The following is an 18,016-nucleotide window of genomic DNA, read 5'->3' as shown; positions in this document are numbered from 1 at the left end:
CAATCCATACACACATCAATTGTGTAAAGCGCATTTGTACATCGTTTCTCAAAACATTTTCTCTCCACTTATAGAGGTCTATTTTCAGGATTTCTTGTGGACTTGGTTACTTTGCTCCCCTTGCTGAAGGACCTTATTCTTACAGGATGTTGGTTGTCTGTTTTGACAGGTCCACAGTCCCCCAGGAGAAAGGCTAAAGGACTCGCCTTTCTCTAGCCCAGTAGAGAACTCTCCCAGGTAGCTATCACCACCACAGCGGCACTGCAGACATTCACAGGCAAGAGTCTTAGTCACTGCAACCTGGGGCATCGGCTAACAGCTGGGGAAAATAATAGACTAATTAAAAGGGAAAGGCTGGGAATAAGTGCTTTAGAAAGCGGCAAGTGCTCCAGGAATCTAGAAATCACACACACACACACACACACACACACACACACACACAGAGCTCCAAGTGCTCCAGGAATCTAGAAATCACACACACACACACACACACACACACACACACACAGCCTGGTAGTTCCTAAGCTCTCTCCCCCGCTGACCTCAGGCTCTGTGCTGGTAGGCAACGAGGCTAAGGCAGTGTTGCACACTGCTTGGTTAATGTGGAAGGCAAGACAACACACACACAGAGCCCGTCAGTCGAAGCTGGATGAGAGATTTTTGGGTTCCAGTCATTTAAGGAAATCTGGGTTCAATCACTTGCAGATCTAATGACAGAGACTCACTGGCCACACAGAATGAAAAATACAGACTGGACAAGATTTGTTTTAACAAGTCACTAGACAAACCACAATCACTAGTCAGAAAGAACAAGAAACTCTAGGAGGAAGTAGAATCTGATTTCCAGAATTACCCTATTGCAACACTCAAGGGGCTCATTTTTCAACAAAATGTTGCAAAGCATGAGAACAAATAACGTATGAAGCGTTCTTTGATCCTTACCCCGGAGGGAAGGAGGAAGGGAGGAAAAACGAGTGGCTAGTGGACACACAGTGAGTTGGGGGAAAAGAAGGTCAACATACAACAACAAGAAGGGCAGCACACCATGACCAAGGCAAGGGTGGGCACTGTGAGGCACCCAAGAGTAGAAGACTACCATGGCGAAGCCCACAGCTCACAGAAGTCCTCACGAACAGTGGTGACAAACAATTCCGGAGTGGCTTCAGAGGCAGAGGTGGAAGCTGGACAGGTGTGGGACGTCAATCAGGGATACCCCACGAGCACAGGCAGGGTGGGCAGAGGACTTTCTACCAACATGTTCCTATGTGCTACAAATGCATCCAGGTATGCAGGAGAGCACACAGGGGCAAGTCTAAAACTTTTCAGCCACCACCAAACATCTTGAGGGACTGGGTCACCACGCTCGGAACATCTGGGTCAACTGGCATTAAGAGAGCGCACCAAAAAACCAAGGCTCTACATCCTTTGGAGGGCAGTGACTAGTCTTAAGAGCTGGCGAGTGGGCAACTAAGATACAATCACTGGTCTCTTCCCATCTGGGCCAGAGGTCCCATCAGCTAATGTTATGTACGTGGCCGCAAGCAGCGAAGAATGAGCAAAACCACATCTCTGGAGCCTTCCAAATTGGAGAATTCTGAAACCTTTGGCTAGACTTCTTGATTTAAATTTAACTATCTCTATTTTGCCCTCTTACATGGAGTTTTAAAAAATAACAATTCCTATCTTTATCCTAAAAGTTAGATGTGCCGGTCATAAGTTAATGAGATTCTCCGACATTTATAATAATTATTGTGCTGCTGAAGAAAACCGAGGTCAAGCCAGTCACGTGCATTAAAGGGATGGCTATGGAGGCAATTTTGAAGGACTTGGGGACTAACAGTCAACAGTCTAGCCTGGGGATGCCCGCTCAGAGGACACAAGGCGCAGAAGTGGAGCATGATCCCTTTGGCTAGCGTGTTACTTACACAACCATGTGCTCACCAGCCACCCTCATCTCAGCGTCTGGTGTGGGAAGCAGACGGATGCTGCCGCACATCATCCAGGTACACCCGGCTTGTCACATTAGGTAACCTGAGCCACGGCTGAGAGGAAATGACGAGAGGGAAAGGACAATCCCTAAGGTTCTCACCGGCCAATTACTTTTCAGAAGTACTTCAGCATGTTTTTCTTCCTAGTGTGCCGGAGGCTGGAAGCGCTGCTGAAAACCTGTCCACCACAGGTGACCCTGCTGAGGTTTGGAATACGGGGGCGTCGCTTCCGGTGTTGGAGCAACACACGCAAGCACCCAGTGCAACACACTGGCAGACAAGTGGTGTTTCAAGCAATGTCCTGCACTGGGCAAACCTGCTGTAAAAGACCTCCTTGAAGCGTTAAAACGCAAAGATGTCACGCTGAAGACTCAGGTGCACCTGACCCAAGCCGTGCTACGTCCAGTCGCCTCGGATGAATGTGAAAGCCAGACAGCGAATGCGGAAGCCCTAGCAAGAAGAGTCCCTGCCAGTGAGTTACGGTGCTGGTGACGAGGCAGCATGGAGACCAGGGGCTGCCAAAAGAAAGAGCAGATCTGTCTTGGAAGAAGGATGCTCCTTCGAAGTGAGGATGGCGAGACTTCCTTTCCCAGACGTTGGGCGTGTTCATCAGGAGGGACCTGGAGGAGGACATGACGCGTGGTACAGTGACGGCTGTGGTTCAGCGCCTTTGGATTGGTCTTTCCCGTGTTTGCTCTCCTCAGCATGGGTTCTTTTCCAGGGCCGGGCTGGAGAAGCGGAGGGTCAGCAACAAAGGGAAGGACCTTTGCCCAGATGAACTGACGTCGGCCGCACAGTGGGTTGAAACAGGGCAAGCATAGAGGCCGGCACAGGGCCAGGCAGCGTTTCACGCTGTTGGGTGCGAGTCACTCTGAGTGGGAACCGAGTCCGTGACACCTGACAGCATCGGCCACAGAGGCTGGGCTAGCGCCTCACCACTCATTTCATTCGCAATTCCCTAACAACGTGTGACGCTGGCATCTATTTAGATCAGCGGTTCTCAACCTGGGGGTCTCACAGGGGTCGCCTAAGACCATTGGAAAACACACATTTCCGATGGTCTTGGGAACCGAGACACAGCTCCTCTATCCGTCTCCAGTGGGGTCCGCCCACGTGCAGATACGCCCACATACGGGGTCACCACAACATGAGGAACTGTATGAAAGGGTCACAGCTTGAGGAAGGTTGAGGACCACTGGTTTAGATGCTTATGGAGGTGAGTTTATTGTACTCTGAGGCCCTATTTTCACTCAAAAGAAAAAAGGAACCGTGGTTTAATTATCTGAGGAAATCACCAAAGCCTTCCCCGGGCAGCTGAGATGAACCGGTGAGGAGGTGACTGGAACCCTCCGCACTGTCCTCTGGGCCTCCACTGCTCCGATGATGTCATTTAAGGCCCTTCCTGCTGGGAGTGGAATTGAGCTACATGTGAATTGGAGATTTGAAACTGGAAACAAAATGACAACTGCTGACCAACGAGTGTTCCAGGAACCAGCAAGTCCCGGGAAAACCCAAAGAGAAGCAGCAGATGAACAAAGACAATGGCTCCTGCCAGGGAGGAGGATCCTGGCAGCACCACACAGAGGGGGAGAGACATCCAGCCTGGCAGGACAACGCCAAGTGTCCAGGACGTTGTGCCAGTTATAGGGGAAGGGGAGGGGGCCACAGGCAGGCAGGTAGCCCTGTTTATGAAAACACTCTGGGGAAATCTCAATGTACACACACAATTCAGCACACTGTCTCCTTCATGAGACCTGATGGTGCCCAACGCCTGGCCATGGGACAGGGCCCAGGGCTAGCACACGGGGAGACTAGATCCTGACCCAGGTAAATGAGCCACGGAAGGGGTTGAGCCAGACAGACAACTAGAAAGAACCGGATTGAGCCATGTGGAGAGCATGGTCAAACCTAGAAAACAATAGCAAGTTGAGGTCCAGCATGGTCCACGCTCCTGGGTTGGTCTGACTCGGGACTTCAGAGTGCTCATTCCACCCAACCATGTACCAAGATGCTGTGTCCCTCCTGACCCAGGCCAGGGTCCTGCCACCACACAGGCCATTGTGTGCACACACCATGTTGTGCTAGCCACTCATCGGTTGAAGGGCTTTGCCCTTTTCTGTTTCTTGTTTCTACCTCTCGACTACTGTGAATGGTGTGGCCATGAACCCTGGTGTACACATACTGATTCTAAATATGAAAAACATTGGGAAGAGTGAGAATTCCAGGACAGTTCATTGTGCTTGTGGGGAACCAAGAGGCAGCTGGGCAAACAGAACAAGGGGACACTGTACGGTTTCAAATCAGGAACGATGTGCATCAGTCGTACACATTCATGATACTTGTTCAATCTGAATGCTCAGCAAATAACCCAAGATGCCAGAGTACATGAAGAAGAATGTGGCATTGGGATGGAGGAAGACTTATTAACAATCTGCCATGTGCAGCAGTCAAGCGATCAAAAGACACACTGCATTGGTAGATCTGCTGCACCACACCTCTCCGAAGTGTTGCAAAGCAAGCAGTTACTTGGAGGACTAAGGTGGGCCTGACTCAAGCCATGGTACTTTCAATCACCTCATATATATATGAAAGTTGGACAATAAGAAAGACTGAACAAGAATCGATGCATCTGAATTGTGGTGCTGGCAACGAGTATTGAAAATATCATGGGCTGCCAAAAGAACAAACAAACCTGTCTTTGAAGAAGTACGGCCAGAATGCTCCTTAGAGGCGAGGATGGCAAGACTTTGTCTCACATACCCTGAACATGTTGTCTGAAGAGATGAGTCCCTGGAGAAGGCGTTGCGCTTGGTGAAGTAGATGGGCAGTAAGAGGAAAGCCCTCGACCAGGTGGCTTGACAAGGCAGCTGCACCCATGGGCTCAGACCGAGGGACAATTGTGAGGATGGCATGGGACAGACCAGTGTTCAGAGGGTGGCAGTGAATTGGGACTGACCGGATGGCAACTCACAACCATAAACGCAGGTGACGTAACTTGGCTCACTGAAGTGTCGAGGACTTCAGCACTTACTGATGAAAATCAAAGCACACACTGACTTTGGTGCAGATGACAACCCAATGTAAAGGAAGTAAAATTCTCACAACTGGACCAATAAACGGTCATGATTAACAGAGCCAACACGGAAGCTGTCGGGGATTTTACTTCACTTGTATGCACACTCAATGCTCATGGAAGCGACAGTTGACATATGGCATGGAGCAAATCTATAAAGTGTTGAAGAGCACAGGAGGCACTTTGAGGACTAAGGTGCCCCTGACCCGAGCCATACTTCCCACCGCCCTTTATGCAGGTGAAAACTGGACCATGAACACGGATGACAGCAGAAGAATTGATGCTTTTGAATTGTGGTGTTATTGAAGAATATTAAAATGACCATGAACTTCCAAAAGAACAAACACATTTCTCCTGTGGCTAGATTGCTCCTTAGCTGTAAGTGTGGTGAGGCTTTGTCTCATGTACTTTGGACATGCTATTAGGAGGGGTCAGTCCCTGGACAAGGACATCATGCTTGCTAAAGCAGAGGGTCATCGGAAACAGGCAGACCCTCAATGAGATGAACTGACACAGGGGCTGCAACAATGGTTTGGACCCTAAGAACAATCATGAGGATGGGGCGGGACTGGGCCGTGTTTCATGCTGTTGGACACAGGGTTCACTGTGAGGCAGAACCACCCGAGGACACCTCACAGCAGCAAGAACATACCCAGAAGGAGAACTGCCGCTGGGCTGTATGAAAAGCCAACCCTTAGAAAAACACGTGGGTCTTTTCTAAAACACTCACGGGATGACATACTATGTCTCTGTTAAAATAGATGAATGAGGAGGACCTCTATATACTCAAGATACGTTGTTAAATTTTAAACGAAACCAAGGTGGAGAAAAGCTTGTATAGTATGCTATCACCTCCTAAGAAGAGTGCACACACACATACACCTATATATACATGTACACAGACACACACACATACATGTATACACATACACCTATATAATACATATGCAAAGGGACTTCAATAAGTTGAAGGAAGCATTTCATTATCTTTTCATCCTGTCTTCCACGAACTTTTTGAAGCCTCTCACATGCAGATATATATATTTAAATGTATACGCTTATGTTAAAAATGAGACAACAGACCAGAAACGAGGAAGAGAGAGGAAGCCTTTGGAAGAGAGAGGAAAAGTGGATGGGCAGACCAGGGACAGGGGTCGATTTCTGAGAATCTTTACTTTTGCGGATTTGGCTCAGAACCACAGTGGGTCTGAACTGACCACTGTGCAGTTGGCAGCTCAATGCTTGACCTACAGTGCCTGCCAGGCTCCTTATATGAAAGGAGAACATAAATATAAAATCAAAGTAAAAACGGCTTATCAGTAGTCCTAAATTGAATTTAAAAAGAGGATGCACTCTTGATGCATGTTAACTCTAAAGTCTATTTCCTGGTTGTCCGTCAGAAAGACCGAGAGACTAGAATTCACTTGTAGCAAGGGGCACTCTGGGGCCTGAATGTGGCCCCAGCGCCCTTTCCACCGAAAGGAGCCAGAGCTGCTTGGAGAAAACGCCAACTCCAGGTCGGGTGAGAACAGCTACCGGGGAAGTCTGAATGACCACCTGGCCACAAAGAAAGCCGGGAGACTGGACTTCAAGGGTTTTGTTAAAATGATTCCAGAGCCAGCTGAAGAAGTTCCTGCTGGCCCCAAATGGTGCCATTTCTGCACCTACCAGTATTGGAGGAATCATGGCGTGCAAGTCGATGCATGTACATGCCTCAAACATCACTGGTCACGTTCAGAGTGTGCTATAGAACCACCCTGCTGTTTTCATGAGAGAGAAAGGACTGAGCGGCTCTTCTGCCCTTTAAAGGAACTGTCTTCCTGTCCCTTCGGGGTCACGTCATCGACGAGGCAGTCTCTCTCGCCAAAGGATTTCAGTTAGTCAAGCAAGAGTACATGACAACATTCGACTGTGGTCTCTTTGCAACCTCTAAATGGAGACGAAAACTGAAGCTGTTAGCGATTTCATTCTACTTGATCCACAATCAATGTCCTGGAAGCAGCGTCAGGAAGCCCAGCGATGCACCACACTGGGAAATGTGCTGCCAAAGACCTCTTTCAAGTGTTAAACAGCAAAGATGGCACTCTGATGACTAAGAGGTGCCTGGCTCAAGCTGCAGCAGGTTCAGACGCATGTGAACGCTGGACCATGGCAAAGGGAGACGGAAGAATAATTGGTGCATTTGTGGTGTTGGCAAAGAATGCCAACTATACCATGGACTAGCGGGAAAATGGGCAAATCGTTCTAAGAGATACAACCAGAAGGCTTCAGAGAAGTGAAGATGATGAGGTTTGGCCAGGAGAGAGCAGCCTCTAGGGCAGTGGTTCTCAACCTTCCTAATAATGCGACCCTTTCATACAGTTCCTCATGTGGTGGTGACCCCCAACCATAAAATTATTTTCATTGATACTTCATAACTGTAATTTTACTACTGTTATGAATCAGGCGACTCCTGTGAAAGGGTCATTTGACCCCCCCAAAGGGGTCTTGACCCACAGGTTGAGAACTACTGCATGAGAACAATGCATTCATTGTGAGGCAAACCCTCCATGAGATGGACTGAGGCAACAGGCACCGTAATGGACTTAGATCGTCAGGAAGATGGAGCAGGGCAGGGCAACGTTTTCTTCTGTTGTAAATAAGGTCGTCCTGAGTCAGTCAACTTGATGGCAACCGACAGTGACCATGAAGAATTCCGAGTCTCAGGGATGACCATCCTGGGCAGCTGCCGCCACACAGAGACAACCAGACGCTGAGTCCCCAGCAGCACGGAGCCTGTACGTGACCAAGTCTCCAAATCCACCCAGCATTTTCCAGGAAGGGACATTTACAGGAAATGCATCTTATATTGGGACAATCTGCTGCAGGAGGCCTCTTTAAAGCATGGAAGAACAAGGATGTCACTTTGAGGACTAAGGTGGTCTGACCCAAACCTTGGTGTTCTGCGTTGCCTCATGTGCATGTGACAGTCGGACAGCGGACGGAAGACTGGAGAAGAATGGATGCATCCGAAGGATGGTGCTCTGGAAGAATCCCGAAAGTACAGTGGACTTCCAGAGCATACATAAACCTGGTCTTAGCCGACCTACAGTCCGCAGGCTCCTTAGAAGGGAGGATGGAGAGACTGGTACCTTGGCCATGTTTTCAGGAGAAACCAGTCCCTGGCAGAAGGCATCAGGCCTGGCACAGGAGATGGTCAGTTCAAGAGAAGTGCCTCAGTGAGGCAGACTGACACCGCGGCTGCAGCACCGGGCTCCTGTCCTGAGCTGGGGCAGGACTGGGTGGTGTTTCCTTCTGTTGCTCTGAATTGAATTCGCCGGACTCCCCCACACCTAACCGCAAACACACCTTGGAGCCGGCGAGATGATGTTAAATGGGAGCAGCAAACTGAAAACACGGAAACCTCTGTATACAGGACAAGCGGCGTGGGGCTTCCAACCAACATCACACAAGGAAACAAAGAAATGGGCAGGAAGCCATCTATTGGTTGAGAGACAAGCAACAGATCAACCAGCCCCAATTGTTTGGAGTCTGCTTCCAAAAACTTGGGGGGCCATGGAGACGCTTGGAGTTGGTAGCTGGGCACTGTGACAGCACTGTGATCATGGATGGGATTCTATCAGGCTTCCTGATACTGTCCAATCGATTAAAAGAACTACTTGTTTAGTCCTCCTTTGGATATCAACATTTCAAGCTCACTTTACATTGCTTAAACATTCTACGAAATTAAGGAGCTCATAATTTCATGAATAAAATGCCAATCTATCACAAATCAGCGGTCAAAACACAGGCTGTTTTCTTTCCTTTCCAGTCCTAGTGAAGGGTGATTGAGGAGCAAACAGTTCACAAATCAAAAGGTGCAATTCTCAGCAGACACAGGCCTCTCTCACCAGCCCGGGACCCTCCCTTTGAGGGAGGTGAGGCTGAGAGCCTAAGAGGCTGGTCTGTGAGGAGGAACTGTGGGTCCTACTTGTGGTTTTCAAAGCCATATTAATGATGACTGGATGCGACGGATTGAATTGTTTCCCTCTCTAAATGATGCAAAGAAACAAGACATGATCAACTGTGAAATGCATGTTCAAGTCCTAAACCTACCACTGTCACTCAGTTGATTCAGACTCATAGCGACTCTTTGGGGGGGTTTCCAAGGCTGGTAATCTTCATAAGACCAGATACCTCCTCTCTCTCCTACGAAGCAGCTGGTGGGTTAGAACCACTGACCTTCCAGTTAGCAGCCCTGTGGGTGACCCACAGTACCACGAGGGCTCCTCAAACCCCAAACCCAAACCCACTGCCATTGAGCTGATTCTGACTCACAGCAGCCCTACAGGACGGAGCAGAACTGGCCCCGTGGGTTTCTGCGACTGTCAGTCTTTATGGGAGCAAAGAACCTCATCTTACTTTTGTGGAGGGGCTGGTTGTTTCGAACTGCTGACCTGGTCCTTCACAGGCCAACTCATAGCCCATGACGCCAGGGCTCCTGGACTGGCCATGAGGTTGACAAGAGGTCACATCAGAAGAGGGAAGGTCCGTACCCCTTCTGAGTAGCAGCTCATCCAGGGGAGAACAGACCCGGAGACAGTCACACAGGAGGAACAAGGCTACGTAAAGGTCATCGGCAGGGCCGGCATGCCAGAGACGCCAGGGGCCCCCAGGAGCTAGAAGAGACCAGGAAGGGTCGTCCCCTAGAGCAGGTGGTGCTCAGGCGGCCCAGCTGACAGCCTGGGTTCCAAATCCTGGCCTCCAGAACTGGGAGACAAAACATTTTGGCTCTTCAACCAAAACTCACCGCCACTGAGCCCATTCTGACTCAGGGTGACCCTATACGACAGAGGAAAACTGCTGCGGCAGTGGGCTTCTAAGACTACATCTCCACAGGAGCGGACAGCCTCCTCTTTCTCAAATGGCACAGGGCGTCGTGGCTGCCTTCCAACTGTGAGCTGGACATGAGTGGCCTGAACACACAACCCACTGGGCCACCATGACCAGGGCCCCCTTTCGGTTCTTTAAAGCCGCTGGCTCTGTGGAATTTTGTTACCGCCGTTCAAAAAGCCTAAGACACCGGTCATTGGGGATCATGCCTGTTACTCTCAAGAGTTTAATGTGACTGGCCGGAAAAATGAGAAATACAAATGAGATCAGATGCAAACCCAAACATGGTGCCACACGTGCACAGAACCTGTGAGAGAATGAGAGCGCTACAAGGCCCACCCCCCGACAAGGTCGGCCTGCCTCTGGAGTTCGTTCTTTTCACACTAAGTAAAGAAGGGCCAATTGAAGGACGAAACCTGCAGGGACCAACATACCTGTGTGTCATATGCTGTCGGGAAGTCTCGCCCCACTTGGTCAGGAGCAGGAAGGAGACGAAAGACGGACCCCAACTGTGCTGGACTCGCCCTCTTTCAAACGAAGCACTGGGGCCCTTACCTGGGGAAGAGGCGGAACACTTGGTCAAAACTCACCTGGAAGTTCCCACTACTTTTCAGTACAGGATTCCAACGAGCATGTTTCTCTGTACAATGATCCACTATGAAACTTAAGACGAAACCTTTTCACCAAGCTGCCGTCACAAAGATTCAAACTTGCCCTCTGGCTGGGAACAAGTTTGTGGTGAGATGGGCAAACACACCAAGAAGGTCGGGATCGTGGGCCAACAGGGGTCCATTACGGTGACTCCCTCAGGAAAAAGTGAAGAAAATTGAAATCAACCAACATGCCAAGTACACTTGCTCGTTCTGTGGCAGAGCTAAAGTGAAGAGGCGCGCTGTGGGCTTCTGGCACTGTGGTTCCTGCATGAGACGGGAGCTGGTGGCGCCTGGAGCCACAAAGCCACCTTATGCTGTCACAGTACAGGCTGCCATCCCAAGACTGGGGGAACTGAAAGACCAGGGGAAGCTCCTCCACTATTTGAAACATCTCTGGCCTGTAATAAATGGGTTGATTTAGGTAAAAGAAAAAAGCTTCACACTTACTGTCGTCAAGTTGATTCTGACTTACAGCATCCCACAGGACAGAGTAAAACTGCCTGTTAAGGTTTCTAAGACTGAAAACATTTACGGGAGGAGAAAGCCTCCTCTTTCTCCCACAGAGCAGCTGGTGGCTTCAAACTACTGACCTGACGGTTAGCAGATCAGCAGCCCAACACACAACTCATCACACTGCTGGGGCTTTAATATGCAGCTGTGATTTGGGATAGCCACATGGTTTCAGGTGGTTGTGAATGACAAAGTCTGCCCATCTTCAGATTATTTTCTCTTTTAAATCGCTTTGGGCATAAAATGCGGTATGCACATAGAAAAGCAGAGGAGACACGTGGATCGTTTTTGAAAGAGTTACTCCACAAACACTAGCACAGCAGCCCTCAGGAATGGGGTACTGCCAGAGCCTCAGAGGCTGGGGCTCCTCCCTTACCTAGAATCCCTTTCCCTCTGTAGGTAATGAGGACCTTTGTGCTGATGGAGCCCTAATGGTTAAGATGCTTGGCTTTTAACTGAAAGGCTGGTGGTGGGGACGCACTCGGCAGCCCCACGAGAAAAAGACCTGCTGGTGTGCCCCCATAAAGACCACAGCCCAGAAGACCCAGTGGGCAGTGCCACTCTGTCTCACAGGGGGACCAGGAGTGACAATCAACAATCTAACATGCAGCACCTCTTCTATGGCTGTGCCCTCCTTGCTTTTCTTGAGCACTTCAAAGGACCACAGCAATCAGGAGGCTCATTGCAAAGTTGTCAGAAGACTGCAAACTGCATCGGGAAGAAAAAAAGACCAGAAAGTTGTGCCCAGACATTTCTCTTTTCCATCTTGAGACGACATCTGCTCCTTCTTTGCGTGAGGGCGGCGAGGGCTCTGCAGGAGTGTTTCAGTGGGCAACCACACCCCACCCACCCTACAGCCCTGATCTTGCCCCTTCAGATTTCTTTTGACCCAAAACTCAAAAGACACGTGAAAGGGACGTGATTTGAATCCCCGGAAGAGGCTGTTTTAAAACAGCCCTTTGAACATGGTGTCCACGAAGAGTGCAGGATGCTCGTGAAGGAGTGGAGGGATGGAGACCCGGCCTTCCGAAGTGCAAACCTATGTGGAGCTCAGCCAAGAAGCCAAAGCTTCACACAGTGGTCTTTGTGTTGAAGAAAGGTTTTTGTGATTTTGCAGTGATACCTGTCGATCCTCCCTCCTATACCATCACTTGGTTTTCTGCTTCAGGGCCAGAAATCACAAACACCTCTGCGACAGTCTTTCTGGCACAAAGAACTCGCACCTACAGGCCATGCGGCTCTGGAGCACACTCGAGAAGTGTGACTGCTAGGCTATTGGTGGTATACACAGCCAATGTTACCACATTAAGTGAAAGCATTTTCTAAGGCAGTTGCAAAGACTGACACTCTCTCTCACCAGAAGCGCATGAGCTTCCTGCTGCTCCACACTGTCAAGATTTGTCAGGCGTTTCAATCTTGCTAACTTGCTGTGCAGTAATGGCCTAAGAATTCTTTCTTTCAGGAACCGATTATAAAGAACTATATGGGACCTCCTCCCTGGGGGACGGACGACAGAAAAGTGGGTGAAGGGAGATGTCAGACAGGGCAAGATATGACAAAATAATAATTGATAAATTATCAAGGGCTCATGAGGGAGGGGGGAGCGGGGAGGGAGGGGGAAAAATGAGGAGCTGATGCCAGGGACTTAAACAGTGGAGAGGAAATGTTTTGAGAATGATGAGGGCAATGAATGTACAAATGTGCTTAACACAATTGATGTGTGTATGGATTGTGATAAGAATTGTATGAGCCCCTAATAAAACGATTGAAAAAAAAAAAAGAATTCTTTCTTTCATTGAATAAAAAAAAAAAAGAAACCAAAAATCACTCCAACTCACTGCCATCGAGCCCATTCTGATTCAGCGTTCCTATCAAGTAGAGCCACGGGTTCCAGCCTGTCCCTCTTTACATCCTTCTCCTGCAGACCTGCTGGGCTCTCAAACTGCTAACTTTGCGGTTGGCAGCCCTACCAGAAACCCACCAAGGCTCCTTTTTCCCTACAGGATCTTAGAATCCTCTGGAACAAAAAACCCATGGAAGCTCACAGCTGACCAGGGTGGCCAGGGAGCTCTGACTCGCCATGTGTCATCTCCCACCTTTCCCATGGCTCCGACATCTTGATACTCCTCGAGGGATTCTTCCCTTGCTTACTGCTCCTCCCTAGGCTCCCGAGACCCTGAGTGCAAACCCTGGGTGCAGGAGGAAAAGGAAGCCAACAGGAACATCCTATGTCCCTGGCTAGCGATGGACTAATCTCTACAGAAATCTACCAAGTCAGAACTGACAACACCTTTTCTAAAAGAGAGTCTCGCTGTTTCCCATAAGAATGTGGACAAGACGACCCTCGCTGACCCATATCGCTATGAGGGACAACATTGGAGACACAGTGGGAATTGTGCCTGATCTGACCCCACCACACGGGGGCAAAACACTAAGGGCAGGCAAAAGCAGCAAGGGGAGCAAAGCAATGAAGTCCTCAGGGAATACCAAAAATAGACTTTGGGGTCAGGGCATGGCACCCCATCAGACTGAACTGGAAAACACTCCTAAAGGTCAACACAGACCTGAAACTACTTATAGGCTTTTTTTTTTTTTTGGCCCATTTTTTGTTGTTGTTGGTTTTTGCTCTGCCTTGTTTTTGTGCTTATTACTGTTTCTGCATGTCTATCTAGATAAGACAGGCAGTATAAAGAATCTGGAGGAGAAAACACAGGGACCGATGATTCCAGGGGTACATGGCAGAGGGGGAAGCAGGGAGAGGAAGTGAGTGTTAACAAAACCAGGGACAAGGGGACAACAAGTGATCTAAATTTGATGGCAAGGAGGGCATAGGATGCCTGGTAGGGCTTGATCAAGGGCAATGTAACCAAGAGGAATTACTGAGACCCGAATGAAGGCCAAACATGATAGTGGGACAAGGGGAAAGTAAGAGGAAATAGAGGAGAGAACTAGGAGGCAAAGGACATTTATACAGGTCTAAATACAGGCATATAAATATGTAAATATACTTATATATAATGATTGGGAAATAGATCTGTGTACCTATATTTATATGTTAAGTATCAAGATAGCAGATGGGCACTGAGCCTCTACTCAAGTACTCCCTCAATACCAGAATGCTTCGTTCTAATAACAAGGCATTCTGGGATGCTCACTTTCCCGACATGATTGCTTAAGACAAAATGGGTGCATAGCAGTTGTGGTGAAGAAAGCTGATGGTCCCTAGCTATCAAAAGATATAGATAGCATCTGGGGGTCTTAAAGGCTTGAAGATAAACAAGAGGCCATCTAACTGAGAAACAACAAAGTCCACATGGAAGAAGCACACCAGTCTGTGTGATCATGAGGTATGGATGGGATCAGATATCAGGTATCTAAGATCCAGAACAAAATCATACCCATGTGAAGGGGAGTGCCCAGTGAAAACCCAAAGCCCATCTGTAGACAATTGGACATCCCCTTACAGAAGGGTCACAAGTAAGAGACAAGCCAGTCAGGGTACAGCATAGCATTGATGAAACATACAACTTTCTTCTAGTTCTTAAATGCTTCCTAGCCCCCACTATTATGACCCCAATTCTACCTTACAAATCTGGTTAGACCAGAGCTTGTACACGGGCACAGATAAGAGCTGAAAACACAGGGAGGGAATCCAGGACAGATAAACCCTTCAGGACTAACACTGAGACTAGCCATATCAGGAGGGTAAAGGGAAGGTGGGAGGAGAAAAGGGGAACCGATTACAATGATCTACAAATAACCCCCTCCCAGGGGGACAGACAACAGAAAAGTGGGTGAAGGAGACATTAGGCAGTGTAAGACATGAAAAAATACTAATAATTTATAAATTATCAAGGGTTCGTGGGGGAGGGAGGGAAAAAGATGAGCTGATACCAAGGGCTCAAGTAGAAAGAGGGTGTTTTGAAAACGAAGATGGTAACAAATGTTATGAATGTGCTTGACACAATGGATGGATGGATGGTGATAAGAGCTGTATGAGCCCCCAATAAAACGATAAAAAAAAAAAAAAGAACTTGATGTGCGCCTGGAGCCAACGCAGCCACTCAGCAACTATGGGTGAAGACGCTGGCGGAGAGCAGAGCACACACAGAGGAGGGGATACTGGGAAAGAAAGGGACCATAGGGCAGCATCTATAGCCGGCCTGAACTTAGGTTCATGCAGTCCTTCAATCTCATTTGGACCTACAACAGATATGGTCGAGTTTTCTACACTACATCATCAGGAGCCATTGCTGATACAATCACAAATTCAAAATCAAGGTTTTCAATGGACTCAGGTAGCAGCATATGTCCATATATGCACATGGACATATGCACGTTCAAATTTTGAAAGTCTGAGTTATTTATCACCACATCCTGGGCTAAAGTTCTTGACAAATGAGCAAGGGAGGCCTGAATGTTTCTTTGACAAGAGAAGTAATTTATGTGTCTGCTATAAACACTGACTGATTATACAAGGGAACTTCAAAAAGTACAAGGCCAAATGGAATTGAGAGAGAATGGAATTCCTCCATGAACTTAGTACTTTCTCTGCCAGACTTAAGGAATAATGTCATGCTAACTCAAAAAGACCCAACTGGATGACAGAAGAGACTGACACTTGCTCTTAATCGTAGAGTGGCTAAAGCTAATGGAAGAAAGGATGAAGTCAAAGTGTTAAACAGAAAATTTCAAAGGGCAGCTAGAGAACATGCTCAGTGTACCTTAGACAGAAAGAACTAAAGAAACAATTCAAGTCTGGGGTTGCAAATCTGAAAGATTCTATGGGTAAAATATTTAATGACGCAGAAGTATAAAAGAAGACAGAAGGACTACACAGTCATTGTACCAGAAAGAATTAGTCGACATTCAATGATTTCAAGAGGTAGCATATGATCAATAACCAATAGTAGTGAAGGAAGAAGTCCAAGTTGCACTGAAAGCATTAGTCAAAAACAAGACTCTAGGAATTGAGAGACTACCAACTGAAAAGTTTCAACAAGCTGATGAAGCACTGGAAGCAATCACTCATCTGCGCTAGGAAATTTGGAAGACAGCTACTTGGCCAACTCACTAGAAGACATCCATATCTGTACCCATTTCAAAGAAAAATGACCCAAAAGAACACTCAACTTATACAAAAATATCACTGATATCCAATGGTAGTGGTAGTATTTACTAGATACCATGGAGTTGGCTCTGACCCAAAGAACCGTACGTCTACAGAACACTGCACGCACGGTCCTAACACTGCACGCACGGTCCTAACACTGCACGCACGGTCCTGCGCCATCCTGACAGCTGTTCCTGTGACCGAGCCACCGATCCAGCCACGGCGTCCATCCGTCTACTCAAGAGCCTTCCTCTCTTTCACTGCCCTTCCATTTTACCAAACATGACGTCCTTTTCCAGGGACTGATTTCTCCTGACAATATGTCCAACATATGTCAGATAAAGTCTTGCCATCTTTGCCTCTAAGGAACACTCTGGTCTTATTTCTTCCAATACAGGTAAGTTTGTCCTTTTAGCAGTTCATGGTACTTTCAATATTCTCCAGCACAATTCAAATGCATCCATTCCTCTACGGTCTTCCTTACTCAATGTTCAACTTTCACAAGCTTGTGAGGTGACTGAAAATACCATGGCTTGGGTCTGGCTACTCTATCTAGTATGACCTGATTAAAATTTAAGAAGCACTATTTCCGAACAGGGCCGCTTTCACAAGTATATGGGTGAGGGCTTCAACACTATTTGTGTGTGGGGGGGGGGGGGGAGGGGGAAAATACAGTTCAATTCATATTTTTATATAATTTGAACATGAACATTCTGTGGGACCACCTTTCTTTGGAATGGGTACACATAGGGATCCTGTCTCCCAAATTTCCCGGCACCATTTTTCTCCTCTCACTCCGAAACTCTGATTCTACCTCTGGTGGACCTCCGTATTTACCTGTCTACTCGCTCAGTTCTTCTTCTTCTTCCTACATTTCCATCTCTGTGCTCCATTCAGATTTCTCTTTTTGGCCTGTTTCTATAATGAACTTTATTGATTGATATTCCAACGTTAAACTAACCTTTCTTTCCGGATGAGAAAAATCTACCTTGGTCTTTCCATATTATGGTCTTTTATGTTGCCAAATTCTAAATGATAAAATCACATTGGAGGGTTTTTTTTGTATGTGTTAAGACAAATACTCCTCTATGGGTTTCATTGCTTATGATATCTTTGTCTAGAGTTTGCTATAAGAATAGTTTAGGTCTTACAGAATTTGGTATTCTCACCTTTCTATTTTCTAAGAAAATACTTTCCCAGATTAATAATATTTTCTTAAATATTTAATTCAATAGTGAAACTATTACAATATTATCTCTTTCTTGTTTGATAAGTAACTCATATAAAACTTTGGGCCCAAAGTTTTCTTTGTAGTAATGTCCTTAACTATAAATTCAATTTCTTAAATATTTTAATAAATACAATTTTCTGTAATAAATAATACATTTCTTATTGTATATTTCTTCTTTAGTGGGATTTAATAGTTTGTGGCTTTCATGGAATTTGCTCAATTTATTTAAGGTTATAAAATTATTTAGGATATTCCCTTATTTTCCTACTTACATCTTTAGGCTGCTACAATATATATACACCTTTTTTATCATTTTATTAGGGACTCATACAACTCTTATGACAATCCATACATACATCAATTGTGTATGTATGTACATTTGTACATTCACTGCCTTCATCATTCTCAAAACATTTGCTCTCCACTTAAGCCCCTGGCGTCAGATCATTTTTCCCCTCCCTCCCTGCTCCCCTCCCTCAAGAACCCTTGATAATTTATAAATTATTATTTTGCCATATCTTACACTGTCCGACGTCGCCCTTCACCCACTATTCTGTTGTCCGTCCCCCAGGGAGG

General features: G+C 47.1%; 1 protein-coding gene across 5 annotated transcripts in view; it reads right to left on the bottom strand.

The window, feature by feature from the left end:
• TRAF3 (TNF receptor associated factor 3) overlaps nucleotides 1–18,016 on the bottom strand; it is a 74,473-nt gene that overhangs the window by 38,193 nt on the left and 18,264 nt on the right. For 3 of the 5 annotated variants that reach the window (XM_045288180.1, XM_045288181.1, XM_045288183.1), the window contains exon 3: nucleotides 10,368–10,488. The exons of 1 other annotated variant lie outside the window; for it this stretch is intronic. The gene's annotated coding sequence lies outside the window, so the exon portion shown is untranslated. Of the gene's footprint in view, nucleotides 1–10,367; nucleotides 10,489–11,709; nucleotides 11,750–18,016 lie in introns of those variants that run through there. One more of the 5 variants, XM_004698787.2, reaches the window with a different exon arrangement.

The sequence above is a fragment of the Echinops telfairi genome, unplaced genomic scaffold, assembly GCF_000313985.2.
Source record: "Echinops telfairi isolate 266 unplaced genomic scaffold, ASM31398v2 ScPeMD7_18;HRSCAF=68, whole genome shotgun sequence".
Classification (NCBI taxonomy): domain Eukaryota; kingdom Metazoa; phylum Chordata; class Mammalia; order Afrosoricida; family Tenrecidae; genus Echinops; species Echinops telfairi.
The sequence above is the reverse complement of the archived record's forward strand: the minus strand, read 5'-3'. Positions and strand labels throughout refer to the sequence as shown.